This window comes from Battus philenor, unplaced genomic scaffold, assembly GCF_028537555.1.
Source record: "Battus philenor isolate CCGP_79_NKW_IND1 unplaced genomic scaffold, ilBatPhil1.0.hap1 SCAF_1, whole genome shotgun sequence".
In the NCBI taxonomy this organism is placed as follows: Eukaryota; Metazoa; Arthropoda; class Insecta; order Lepidoptera; family Papilionidae; genus Battus; species Battus philenor.
The window spans coordinates 18,957,563-18,973,419 of NW_027181661.1; the positions used below are offsets into that span (position 1 = coordinate 18,957,563).

Consider the following 15,857-nt stretch of genomic DNA (forward strand, 5'->3'; position numbering starts at 1 on the left):
ATTTGCTTGCCGGCCGGCTATGTAGGTCACGGCCCGCCGTCGCCCGCGCAGCCCTGCTCACTCCGTGCGGCGGCTGCGCCGGCGCGGGATCCAGTCTCGGTACTATTTTGATGCGGAGCGCATGTCAGTTTGCCCCTCAACTTTCTCGCATAAATACGTTGTTTCGTTTAGTTTTAGTATAAGTTTTCCCATTCTGCTAAAATCTATCTCTGCTTGCCTCGCACCTTCTATTCTTCTAAAAAGCTTTGCTACGTACCCACGCAGGCTTGCTTTATCCACCTTCTAATATTTTTTAAAAAATATTATCCATTTCATTATTTCTTATTGTAATCCATTATATTCTTAATTATAATCAGCATCTTGATCTGAATTAATTTTTTATTTAAATTTTAAAATATTATTTTTATAAAAAAATATTTTTTTAACAACGATATACAAAATTAAATAATTAAGTAAAATTATTCGTGGATTATCAATTAATAAACAGATTCCTCTAAATGAACTAAAATACCGCCAAATTTTTTAAGTTTTTATAAATAATTATATACTATTTTAGTATTTTAAATTTAATTTTTAATAATAGGGTATCTAATCCTAGTTTTTGTAAAAATTTAATAATTCATATTTTATAATGAAAATTTTAATTTATTAAAATTTCACTTAATAATTAATTATTTATTTTCTTTAAAATAATATTAATTATATACTGATAAAATTTAAATTATTTTTTGTATAACCGCAACTGCTGGCACAAAATTTGTTAATAATTATTAAATAATACTAAATCTTAATTTCTTAAATTTTTAATTTTAATTACTACTATATTTTAATTTTAAAATTATTAAAATAATTAAAAATTAACACTAAAATTTATATGTAAAACAAATTTAAATTAAAATATTTAAACCATAAAAAATTTATTTATATATTTAACTTTGACACAGATTTTTTTTATATTAAAATATTTATTAGAAATTATTAAATTTTATTTATTATTCTTTCTCTTTTTTATATTAATTAAATAATTAATTTAATAAAGTAAACAATTTATGTTAATTAAATAATATAAAATTAATATTATATTATTTATAAAATACAATTTTTTATTTATATTATTAATTATATTAATCTATTTAAATATTTTATATATACATATATATATATATATATATATATATATATATATATATATATATATATATAATATATATATATGTATAAATAAAACTTATAAATAAATTTAATTTTTTTTATAACAATTAATTTTCTTATTAAATTTTATTTATTTTTCTTATTTAATATAATTTATTAACCATTGCTCATTAATTTTTTATAAATATAAAAATTAATAAATTAAAAATAAGCTAAATTTAAGCTTTTGTGTTCATACCTCAAATATTAAGGTAATTCCTTTTTTTTTAAATAAAGTGCCTGAAAAAAAGGATTATTCTGATAGGATAAATAATGTAGAATTTTACCTTTATTATATTTTATAGAATCAAACTATATCTAATAATATCAAAAATTATTGTGCTTCTTACACTAAAATATAAATATTAATAAATTGAATTTTTAATTCTTTATAATCCCCCTATTATAAATTTTTCTAAATATTAATTCAAATAAAATATTTTTTTATTTTATTCTATTTTTTAGAACTTTAATTTCTATTTCTTCTAATTCTTGACTTGGATGTTGAATTGGATTAGAAATTAATTTACTTAGATATATTCCCCTTATTTCTAACTCTAAAAATCTTTTATCTTCTGAAGCAGCTTTAAAATATTTCCTTACTCAAGCAATTGCTTCTATTAATTTTTTATTTTCAATTTTTATTAAAATAATTATAATTAAAAGATTTGAAATTAATTATTTTTTATCTATTATAATTAATTCTTCTATATTAATAAAAATAGGATCAGCCCCTTTCCATTTTTGATTCCCCAATATTATTGAAGGATTATCATGATTTAATTGTTTTATTATTATAACTTGACAAAAAATTTCCCCCATAATTTTATTGTCTTATTATATAAATTACAACTTTTTAATTATAATTATAATTCTTAATGCTATTATTGGTGCTTTAGGAGGATTTAATCAAACATCTTTACGAAAACATATCTTTTTCCTCAATTAATAATTTAGGATGAATATTAGCAGCTTTAATAATTAGAGAAAACTTATGAATATTTTATTTAATTTTTTACTCATTTTTAATTAGAATTATATGTTTTTTATTTAATTTATTAAATGTTTATTTTATTAATCAATTATTTATTATTAATATAAATTCTTTAATTAAAATTTCTTTTTTAATTAATTTTTTATCATTAGGAGGATTACCACCATTTTTAGGATTTTTTCCTAAATGAATTATTATTATTTTTTTATTAAATAATCAACTTTTTTATTACTTTTATTTTTATCATAATAAGTTTAATTTTATTATTTTATTATATTCGAATTGTTTATTCATCATTAATATTTAATTATTTAAAAATAAAATGATTCAAATTTTTTTCTAAAATTAACTCTTTATTTATTAAGTGTAATTTCTTTACTAGGAATAATCTTAAGAACTTTTTTTTATATAAGGTTTTAAGTTATATAAACTAATAATCTTCAAAATTATAAAAAAAGAAATTCTTTAAGCCTTAGTAAAAAGAATTACTCCTTAAAATTTGCAATTTTACATCATTATTGACTATAAGACTTAATTAATAAAAGAGATTATTTCTCATAAATAAATTTACAACTTATCGCTTATACTTCAGCCATTTTATTAGCGAAAATGACTATATTCTACTAATCATAAAGATATTGGAACATTATATTTTATTTTTGGAATTTGGGCTGGAATTTTAGGTACTTCCCTAAGGTTATTAATTCGAACTGAATTAGGAAATCCTGGCTCTTTAATTGGAGATGATCAAATTTATAATACTATTGTTACAGCTCATGCTTTTATTATAATTTTTTTTATAGTTATACCAATTATAATTGGAGGATTTGGTAATTGATTAGTCCCTTTAATATTAGGAGCTCCTGATATAGCTTTCCCTCGAATAAATAATATAAGATTTTGACTTTTACCTCCTTCTTTAACTTTACTAATTTCTAGAAGAATTGTTGAAAATGGAGCAGGTACAGGATGAACAGTTTACCACCCTCTTTCTTCTAATATTGCGCATAGAGGCAGATCAGTTGATCTAGCTATTTTTTCCTTACACTTAGCAGGAATTTCTTCTATTTTAGGAGCAATTAATTTTATTACAACAATTATTAATATACGAGTTAATAATATATCTTTCGATTAAATACCTTTTTTTGTATGAGCAGTAGGTATTACAGCCTTATTATTACTTTTATCTCTTCCTGTTTTAGCTGGAGCTATTACCATACTTCTTACAGATCGTAATCTTAATACTTCTTTCTTTGATCCTGCTGGAGGAGGAGATCCTATCTTATATCAACATTTATTTTGATTGTTTGGCCATCCTGAAGTTTATATTTTAATTTTACCCGGATTTGGAATAATCTCTCATATTATTTCCCAAGAAAGAGGTAAAAAGGAAACTTTTGGTTGTTTAGGAATAATTTATGCTATAATAGCAATTGGCCTTTTAGGATTTATTGTTTGAGCTCATCATATATTTACAGTAGGAATAGATATTGATACTCGAGCTTATTTTACCTCAGCCACAATAATTATTGCTGTACCTTCAGGAATTAAAATTTTCAGTTGACTTGCCACTTTACATGGAACACAAATTAATTACAGTCCTTCTATTTTATGAAGTTTAGGATTTATTTTTCTTTTCACTGTTGGAGGATTAACTGGTGTAATTTTCGCTAATTCATCTATTGATGTCTCTCTTCATGATACTTATTATGTAGTAGCTCATTTTCATTATGTTTTATCTATAGGAGCTGTATTTGCTATTATAGGAGGATTTATTTACTGATATCCTTTATTTTCTGGCCTTTCCCTTAATCCTTTTCTTTTAAAAATTCAATTTTTTACAATATTTATTGGAGTAAATTTAACTTTTTTTCCCCAACATTTTTTAGGATTAGCGGAAATACCTCGTCGATATTCTGATTATCCTGACAGTTTCATTTCATGAAATATCATTTCCTCTTTTGGTTCTTATATTTCTTTATTATCTATAATAATAATAATATTAATTATTTGAGAATCAATAATTAATAAACGAATAATTTTATCCTCCTTTAATATATCATCTTCTATTGAATGACTACAAAATTTACCCCCAGCAGAACATTCTTATAATGAACTTCCTATTTTAAGAAATTTCTAATATGGCAGATTATATGTAATGGATTTAAACCCCATTTATAAAGGATTATCCTTTTTTTAGAAATGGCAACCTGATCTAATTTTAATCTCCAAAATGGAGCATCTCCCTTAATAGAACAAATTTTTTTTTTTCATGATCATACCTTAGTTATTTTAATTATAATTACTATTTTAGTTAGATATTTAATAATTAATTTATTTTTCAATAATTATATTAATCGATTTTTACTAGAAGGTCAAATAATTGAATTAATTTGAACAATTATTCCAGCTATTACCCTAATTTTTGTAGCTTTACCTTCTCTTCGTCTTTTATATTTATTAGATGAACTTAATAATCCATTAATCACTCTAAAATCTATTGGCCATCAATGATATTGAAGCTATGAATATTCTGACTTTAATAATATTGAATTTGATTCTTATATAATTCAATATAACAATTCAGAAATAAAAAATTTCCGTTTATTAGATGTTGATAATCGTATTGTTTTACCTATAAATAACCAAATTCGTATTATAATTACAGCAACAGATGTAATTCATTCATGAACTATTCCTTCTCTAGGGGTTAAAATTGATGCTAATCCTGGTCGACTCAATCAAGGAAATCTTTATATTAATCGCCCAGGAATTTTTTATGGTCAATGTTCTGAAATTTGTGGAACAAATCACAGATTTATACCTATAGTAATTGAAAGAATTTCTATTAAAAATTTTATTAATTGAATTAATAATTATTCTTCATTAGATGACTGAAAGCAAGTATTGGTCTCTTAAACCACTTAATAGTAAATTAGCAATTACTTCTAATGAAAGAATTAGTTAAATTTATAACATAAATATGTCAAATTTATATTATTACTAAAGTAATATTCTTTTATTCCTCAAATAATACCTATTAATTGAATTTTATCTTTCTTTTTTTATTACTATTTTTATTTTATTTAATATTATAAATTATTATATTTTCTTAAATAAAAATAATTTTAATAATAATCAAAATAAAAACATTAAGAAAAAATTTAACTAAAAATGATAAGTAATTTATTTTCAATTTTCGATCCTTCAACTAATTTATTTAATCTACAATTAAATTGAATTAGAACCCTTATTAGTTTAATTATTATTCCATATACATTTTGATTTATTCCCAATCGTAAATTTGTTTTTTGAAACTTAATTCTTAATAAATTACATAATGAATTTAAAACTTTATTAGGTCCTAATAGATTTAATGGATCAACTTTTATTTTTATTTCATTATTTTCTTTTATCTTATTTAATAATCTTTTAGGACTATTTCCTAATATTTTTACTAGAACAAGTCATTTAACAATTTCTCTTTCCATCTCCCTTTCACTATGATTAAGATTTATATTATATGGTTGAATTAATAATTACCAACATATATTTATTCATATATTCCTCAAGGAACTCCTAGTATTCTTATACCTTTTATAGTATTAATTGAAACAATTAGTAATATTATTCGACCAGGAACATTAGCAGTTCGACTAACTGCTAATATAATTGCAGGCCATCTTCTTCTTACTTTACTGAGAAATACTGGAATTAATATACCTTCTTATATACTAAATTTTTTAATTTTTATTCAAATTTTACTATTAATTCTTGAATCAGCAGTTGCAATTATTCAATCCTATGTAATTTCTATTCTTAGAACATTATATTCTAGTGAAACTAATTAATGACAATACATAATAATCACCCATACCACTTAATAGACTTTAGCCCCTGACCTTTAACAGGATCTATTGGAGTAATAACTTTAGTTTCTGGAATAATTAAATGATTTCACAATTTTAACATAAATTTAATAATTTTAGGTTACATGATTATTTTATTAACAATATATCAATGATGACGAGATATTTGTCGAGAAGGTACTTTCCAAGGTAAACATACTTTATTTGTATCAAAAGGTTTACAATGAGGAATAATTCTTTTTATTATCTCTGAAGTATTTTTCTTTATCCCATTTTTGAGCTTTTTTTCATAGTAGTCTTTCACCTAATATTGAAATTGGAGCAATATGACCTCCCTTTAGAATTATCCCATTTAACCCCTTTCAAATTCCATTATTAAATACAATTATTTTAATTACCTCAGGAATTACAGTTACCTGAGCTCACCATGCTATTATAGAAAATAATTTTTCCCAAATAACTCAAGGTTTATTTATCACTATTATATTAGGAATTTATTTTTCTATTTTACAAGCATATGAATATTTTGAAGCTTCTTTTTCTATTGCAGATAGAATTTATGGATCTACTTTTTTGTAGCAACAGGATTTCATGGACTTCATGTAATTATTGGAACAATTTTCCTTTCTATTTGTCTTATTCGTCATTTAAATTTCCATTTTTCCAATAATCATCATTTTGGATTTGAAGCAGCAGCATGATATTGACATTTTGTTGATGTAGTATGATTATTCCTTTATATTTCAATTTATTGATGAGGAAACTAATTTATTTATATAATATATTTAGTATATTTGACTTCCAATCAAAAAGTTTAATTTAATTTAATATAAATAATTAATTTATTATTAACATTAACTATTATAATTATATTAATTTCTAATATTTTTATATTTTTATCCTTAATTTCGATCGAGAAAAAAATTCTCCATTTGAATGTGGATTTGACCCCAAATCTTCTGCACGAATACTATTTTCTCTTCACTTTTTTTTAATTACTATAATTTTTTTAATTTTTGATATTGAAATTGCATTAATTTTCCCTTTAATTAATTGTTTTAACTTAGCCAATTTTTGTACAATAATAAAAATTAGATTTTTTTTTAATTATATTATTAATTGGACTTTATCATGAATGAAATCAAAATATACTCAATTGAACAAATTAGGATTATGTGATGTGGAAAAACGTTTATTTAATTATTAAAACAATTTGTGCGCGGAGAATAATTCGCCTCCGCGCGGTTGCGCATCGAACCATGGCTCAAATCCGACTCTCAGAACTCCAAGGGCCGCGGGCGCACGTGCTGCGCGTCTTGGCTACCTGCCAAGAGCAAGCAAGAGCGCGTATCGTGCGCGCCGTGCGAGTGAGCGAGACGAACAAAAGGTTAAACGTTGTGACGGCGTCCGCGGGAACTTTCACATATGGCGGCTTTTTATATAGCAATATTATTACAATTATAGTTTATAGAAAACATTTGATTTGCTTTCAAAAAATATTAATTTTTAATTTATCTTAAATAAGAAGCAAATACTGCATTTAATTTCGACTTAAAAGAAAGAGTTAATAACTCCTTATTTAAATAATTAATTGAAACCTAAATAGAGGTATATCACTGTTAATGATATTATTAAATAAAAAATTCCAATTAAATTATGAAATATAAAAAATTAAGCTACTAACTTAAATTATAGTGGTTAATAACCATTAATATTTCTATTTATAGTTTATTATTAAAACATTACATTTTCATTGTAAAAATATTTTTTTTTTATAAATATTTAAAGATTTAATAATCTCCTTAATATCTTCAATATTATGCTCTTTCTTATAAGCTATTTAAATTAATTAAATTAAAAATATTAAATATATAATTAATATTCATAAAATAAAACTAAATAAATAAATTTTAAAATTATTTATTTGATAAAAATTATAATAAACAGTATAATTTTAAATAATATTAAATATACCTTGACCTCTATAAATTTCTCTTCATCCTATATCAATATTTTTTATAATATTTTGACCTAATTTTAAAAAATAATAATTTAAACCATAAGTAGATAAATTAGGTATAAATCATATTAAACATAAAAAATTACTTAAACTATAAGTTATTAAAAATTTATTCACAGAATAAATTTTTATACTGCTAATTAAATACCCTATTAAAAATCCTAATATTCTTACGTAAATTACTATTATTTTCATATTAAAAGGTAAATAAATCATATAAGGATAATTAAAAATTAATCAACTTAACATTCTTCCAACTACTAATCTTATTCCTAATAATATAAATATCCTCTTTAATATTGTATAATTTTCATTATATAAATTATAAACTACTAATAAATTATAATCATTAATTATCAAATAAAATAATAAACGAATAGTATAAAATATAGTTAAACCAGTAGAAAAAAATATAAAAAAAAAATTAATATATTTAAATTTCTTATACTAACCATTTCTAAAATTAAATCCTTTGAATAAAATCCAGCTAAAAAAGGAATACCATATAAAGCTAAATTAGAAATATTTAAACATAAAGAAGTTAAAGGAATATAAAATCTAATTCCACCTATATAACGAATATCTTGAATATCATTTATTATATGAATAATAACACCCGCACATATAAATAATAAAGCTTTAAATATAGCATGAGTTAATAAATGAAAAAAAGCTAAATCAGCTAATCCTATTCTTAAAATTCTTATTATTAATCCTAATTGTCTTGAAGTAGATAAAGCAATAATTTTTTTATATCAAATTCATAATTAGCAGAAATACCTGCCATAAATATAGTTAATCCTGATAAAACTAATAAAAACTTTAAAAAAATTATATCAACTAATATTATATTAAATCGAATTAATAAATAAACCCCAGCAGTAACTAAAGTAGAAGAATGAACTAAAGCAGATACTGGAGTAGGAGCTGCTATTGCCGCAGGTAATCAAGATCTAAAAGGAATCTGAGCTCTCTTTGTTATAGCTGCAATAATTAATAAAAATCTAATAAATTTCATTATAAAAATTAAATATTTATAAAATTTAAATAAAAAATATAATTTCATCTTCCATAATTTATTATTCAAGCAATAACTATTAAAATTATTACATCTCCAATACGATTAGATAAAGCCGTTAATATTCCTGCATTATAAGACTTAATATTTTGATAATAAATTACCAAACAATATGAAACTAAACCTAATCCATCTCATCCTAAAAAAATTCTAATTATATTAGGTTTAATAATTAATAAAACTATTGATAATACAGATAATAAAACTAAAATAATAAATCGATTTAAATTTAACTCACAATGTATATATCTTCCTCTATAATAAATTACAGAAGAAGAAATCATTAAAACAAATATTAAAAATAATAAAGATATTCAATCTAATAAAATAGATATTACTACTCTTATAGACCTAAAAGAAATAATTTCTCACTCTAAAATTAAAGTCAAATTCTCCATAATAAAATATATTATAAAAAAAAACTTATTATTCTGAAAAAAATAAAAAAAAATCTAATAAAACAAATAGAATATCTTTTAATGATTTAAAATGAAATTTCATATTTTTGACTCCACAAATCAATATTTTATATTAAATTATTTAAATAAAATCAAATAAAAAAATAATCAATTTTTAAAACTAAAATATTAAGAGGTAATCAATGCAATATTAATATTAAATATTCTCGTGATACCCCTGTGTAAAATCTATAAATTCCTAAATTATATTTCCCATGTTGCGTATAAGAATATAAATATAATCTATAACCAGCTCTAAAAAAAGAAATTATAATCAAAATAATTATTGATAATCAAGATCATCCTACTACTCTATTAATTAATCTAATCTCTCCTATTAAATTTATTGAAGGTGGAGCTGCTATATTTGAAGATATTAATAAAAATCATCATAATCTTATTGAAGGTATAAAATTTATTATTCCCTTATTAATATATAATCTTCGTCTTTGTAAACGCTCATAATTAATATTAGCTAAGCAAAATATTCCTGAAGAACATAAACCATGACCAATTATTATAATATAAGAACCAACATAACCTCAGTAATTTATAGTTATAATACCGCAAATCACTAATCTTATATGAGCTACTGACGAATAAGTAATTAAAGATTTTATATCAACTTGACAAAAACAATTTAATCTAATAAACAAACCACCTAATAATTTAATAACTACTCAAATAAAATTGTATTTTATTCCAATTTTTTGGAAAAGAATTATAATTCGTAAAAGACCATAACCTCCTAATTTTAATATTCAAAGCTTCTACATGAGCCTTAGGAAGCCGTAAATGAACAAAATATATATGTATCTTTACTAAAAAAGCTAAAATTATAGATAAATATAATAAAAAATAATCCATTCTAAAAAATATATAATTATATAATTTAAATTATGAAAAATAAAAAAAATTCCTATTAATATAGGCAAAGAAACAAATAAAGTATAAAATAATAAATAAGCCCCTGCTTGAATTCGTTCAGGTTGATAACCTCACCCAATAATTAATAATAAAGTAGGAATTAATCTTCTTAAAAAAAATAAAATAAAATAAAATTTATTACACTAAAAATTAAATATAATATAATTAATAAAATTACAACATTGAATAAAAAATTTGAATAAAATTTTATCTTATTCAAATTTTCTCGTGCTATAATTATTAATAAACAAATTCAAATTCTTAATAAAAAAAACCCATATGAAATTAAATCACAACCAACTTATATATCTTAAATTTCTAAAATTATAAATATTAATACTTAAATTCATAAATAAAAATATAATCACTATTATTATTATTTGAACCATTCAAAATATATTTTTTAAAAAACATAAAGGAATTATAAAAATTATTATAAATAAAAATTTTATCATTTTTATAATAAATTAAATCATTGAAATCACAATTTAACGTATGGTGCTACGGAACGAATTGACGGCAGCAAAGAGTGGACTGTGGATAGTGTGCTACGTTCGGCGTGAAACAAACACAGCTGACATTTGTAAAACTTACGTTAAAAGTAATTGTCTCTTGTTATTCTCTTATTACAGAGCCACTTTCAGAAATGCGAATGATGTACAAATCAACGAATGCAACGTGGGTAATTGTCGACAGGCAGCGGATATACGTCGCCATTCATGAAATGAAAATTAATTTGATTTTCTTGTATAGCATTGTCATTATCAACAAATAGTTCCACTAAACGTGTACACTGCTAAGAGTATAAATCTTTTGACAATCTTAGACGTGCTACAGGCTTCGGACATCGGACACATGTTACCTGCAAGCCCCGTTCGTTAAATTGGTTATCATGTGTAAATCTTACTTTCGGTAGTCATTTTTAACGTATGGTGCTACGGTACTAATCGACGGCAGCAAATAGTGTACTGTGGATTGTGTGCTACGTTTTGCGTAAAACAGGCATTGCTGTAATTTGTGAACCTCACGTTTAAAGTTATTGTCTCTTGTTATTCTCTTCTTACAGAGCCACTTTTACGATTGGGAATTATGTACAAATCAACGAATGCAACGTGGGTAATTGTCGACAGGCAGCGGACATACGTCGCCATTCATGAAATGAAAATTAATTTGATTTTCTTGTATAGCATTGTCATTATCAACAAATAGTTCCACTAAACGTGTACACTGCTAAGAGTATAAATCTTTTGACAATCTTAGACGTGCTACAGGCTTCGGACATCGGACACATGTTACCTGCAAGCCCCGTTCGTTAAATTGGTTATCATGTGTAAATCTTACATTCGGTAGTCATTTTTAACGTATGGTGCTACGGTACGAATCGACGGCAGCAAATAGTGGACTGTGGATTGTGTGCTACGTTTTGCGTAAAACAGGCATTGCTGTAATTTGTGAACCTCACGTTTAAAGTTATTGTCTCTTGTTATTCTCTTCTTACAGAGCCACTTTTACGATTGGGAATTATGTACAAATCAACGAATGCAACGTGGGTAATTGTCGACAGGCAGCGGACATACGTCGCCATTCATGAAATGAAAATTAATTTGATTTTCTTGTATAGCATTGTCATTATCAACAAATAGTTCCACTAAACGTGTACACTGCTAAGAGTATAAATCTTTTGACAATCTTAGACGTGCTACAGGCTTCGGACATCGGACACATGTTACCTGCAAGCCCCGTTCGTTAAATTGGTTATCATGTGTAAATCTTACATTCGGTAGTCATTTTTAACGTATGGTGCTACGGTACTAATCGACGGCAGCAAATAGTGTACTGTGGATTGTGTGCTACGTTTTGCGTAAAACAGGCATTGCTGTAATTTGTGAACCTCACGTTTAAAGTTATTGTCTCTTGTTATTCTCTTCTTACAGAGCCACTTTTACGATTGGGAATTATGTACAAATCAACGAATGCAACGTGGGTAATTGTCTACAGGCAGCGGACATACGTCGCCATTCATAAAATGAAAATTAATTTGATTTTCTTGTATAGCATTGTCATTATCAACAAATAGTTCCACTAAACGTGTACACTGCTAAGAGTATAAATCTTTTGACAATCTTAGACGAGCTACAGGCTTCGGACATCGGACACATGTTACCTGCAAGCCCCGTTCGTTAAATTGGTTATCATGTGTAAATCTTACTTTCGGTAGTCATTTTTAACGTATGGTGCTACGGTACTAATCGACGGCAGCAAATAGTGTACTGTGGATTGTGTGCTACGTTTTGCGTAAAACAGGCATTGCTGTAATTTGTGAACCTCACGTTTAAAGTTATTGTCTCTTGTTATTCTCTTCTTACAGAGCCAATTTTACGATTGGGAATTATGTACAAATCAACGAATGCAACGTGGGTAATTGTCGACAGGCAGCGGACATACGTCGCCATTCATGAAATGAAAATTAATTTGATTTTCTTGTATAGCATTGTCATTATCAACAAATAGTTCCACTAAACGTGTACACTGCTAAGAGTATAAATCTTTTGACAATCTTAGACGTGCTACAGGCTTCGGACATCGGACACATGTTACCTGCAAGCCCCGTTCGTTAAATTGGTTATCATGTGTAAATCTTACATTCGGTAGTCATTTTTAACGTATGGTGCTACGGTACGAATCGACGGCAGCAAATAGTGGACTGTGGATTGTGTGCTACGTTTTGCGTAAAACAGGCATTGCTGTAATTTGTGAACCTCACGTTTAAAGTTATTGTCTCTTGTTATTCTCTTCTTACAGAGCCACTTTTACGATTGGGAATTATGTACAAATCAACGAATGCAACGTGGGTAATTGTCGACAGGCAGCGGACATACGTCGCCATTCATGAAATGAAAATTAATTTGATTTTCTTGTATAGCATTGTCATTATCAACAAATAGTTCCACTAAACGTGTACACTGCTAAGAGTATAAATCTTTTGACAATCTTAGACGTGCTACAGGCTTCGGACATCGGACACATGTTACCTGCAAGCCCCGTTCGTTAAATTGGTTATCATGTGTAAATCTTACATTCGGTAGTCATTTTTAACGTATGGTGCTACGGTACGAATCGACGGCAGCAAATAGTGGACTGTGGATTGTGTGCTACGTTTTGCGTAAAACAGGCATTGCTGTAATTTGTGAACCTCACGTTTAAAGTTATTGTCTCTTGTTATTCTCTTCTTACAGAGCCACTTTTACGATTGGGAATTATGTACAAATCAACGAATGCAACGTGGGTAATTGTCGACAGGCAGCGGACATACGTCGCCATTCATGAAATGAAAATTAATTTGATTTTCTTGTATAGCATTGTCATTATCAACAAATAGTTCCACTAAACGTGTACACTGCTAAGAGTATAAATCTTTTGACAATCTTAGACGTGCTACAGGCTTCGGACATCGGACACATGTTACCTGCAAGCCCCGTTCGTTAAATTGGTTATCATGTGTAAATCTTACATTCGGTAGTCATTTTTAACGTATGGTGCTACGGTACTAATCGACGGCAGCAAATAGTGTACTGTGGATTGTGTGCTACGTTTTGCGTAAAACAGGCATTGCTGTAATTTGTGAACCTCACGTTTAAAGTTATTGTCTCTTGTTATTCTCTTCTTACAGAGCCACTTTTACGATTGGGAATTATGTACAAATCAACGAATGCAACGTGGGTAATTGTCTACAGGCAGCGGACATACGTCGCCATTCATAAAATGAAAATTAATTTGATTTTCTTGTATAGCATTGTCATTATCAACAAATAGTTCCACTAAACGTGTACACTGCTAAGAGTATAAATCTTTTGACAATCTTAGACGAGCTACAGGCTTCGGACATCGGACACATGTTACCTGCAAGCCCCGTTCGTTAAATTGGTTATCATGTGTAAATCTTACTTTCGGTAGTCATTTTTAACGTATGGTGCTACGGTACTAATCGACGGCAGCAAATAGTGTACTGTGGATTGTGTGCTACGTTTTGCGTAAAACAGGCATTGCTGTAATTTGTGAACCTCACGTTTAAAGTTATTGTCTCTTGTTATTCTCTTCTTACAGAGCCAATTTTACGATTGGGAATTATGTACAAATCAACGAATGCAACGTGGGTAATTGTCGACAGGCAGCGGACATACGTCGCCATTCATGAAATGAAAATTAATTTGATTTTCTTGTATAGCATTGTCATTATCAACAAATAGTTCCACTAAACGTGTACACTGCTAAGAGTATAAATCTTTTGACAATCTTAGACGTGCTACAGGCTTCGGACATCGGACACATGTTACCTGCAAGCCCCGTTCGTTAAATTGGTTATCATGTGTAAATCTTACATTCGGTAGTCATTTTTAACGTATGGTGCTACGGTACGAATCGACGGCAGCAAATAGTGGACTGTGGATTGTGTGCTACGTTTTGCGTAAAACAGGCATTGCTGTAATTTGTGAACCTCACGTTTAAAGTTATTGTCTCTTGTTATTCTCTTCTTACAGAGCCACTTTTACGATTGGGAATTATGTACAAATCAACGAATGCAACGTGGGTAATTGTCGACAGGCAGCGGACATACGTCGCCATTCATGAAATGAAAATTAATTTGATTTTCTTGTATAGCATTGTCATTATCAACAAATAGTTCCACTAAACGTGTACACTGCTAAGAGTATAAATCTTTTGACAATCTTAGACGTGCTACAGGCTTCGGACATCGGACACATGTTACCTGCAAGCCCCGTTCGTTAAATTGGTTATCATGTGTAAATCTTACATTCGGTAGTCATTTTTAACGTATGGTGCTACGGTACTAATCGACGGCAGCAAATAGTGTACTGTGGATTGTGTGCTACGTTTTGCGTAAAACAGGCATTGCTGTAATTTGTGAACCTCACGTTTAAAGTTATTGTCTCTTGTTATTCTCTTCTTACAGAGCCACTTTTACGATTGGGAATTATGTACAAATCAACGAATGCAACGTGGGTAATTGTCTACAGGCAGCGGACATACGTCGCCATTCATGAAATGAAAATTAATTTGATTTTCTTGTATAGCATTGTCATTATCAACAAATAGTTCCACTAAACGTGTACACTGCTAAGAGTATAAATCTTTTGACAATCTTAGACGTGCTACAGGCTTCGGACATCGGACACATGTTACCTGCAAGCCCCGTTCGTTAAATTGGTTATCATGTGTAAATCTTACATTCGGTAGTCATTTTTAACGTATGGTGCTACGGTACGAATCGACGGCAGCAAATAGTGGACTGTGGATTGTG

The 15,857-nt window shown here is 26.8% G+C and overlaps 2 pseudogenes; one reads left to right on the top strand and one right to left on the bottom strand.

Moving 5' to 3' along the window:
- Positions 1–6,035: 6,035 nt before the first annotated feature.
- LOC137918904 (cytochrome c oxidase subunit 3-like) lies at positions 6,036–6,825 on the top strand (annotated as a pseudogene).
- A 1,203-nt stretch (positions 6,826–8,028) lies between these two features.
- The window catches only part of LOC137920042 (NADH-ubiquinone oxidoreductase chain 5-like), a 35,748-nt pseudogene continuing 27,919 nt past the window's right edge, over positions 8,029–15,857 (bottom strand).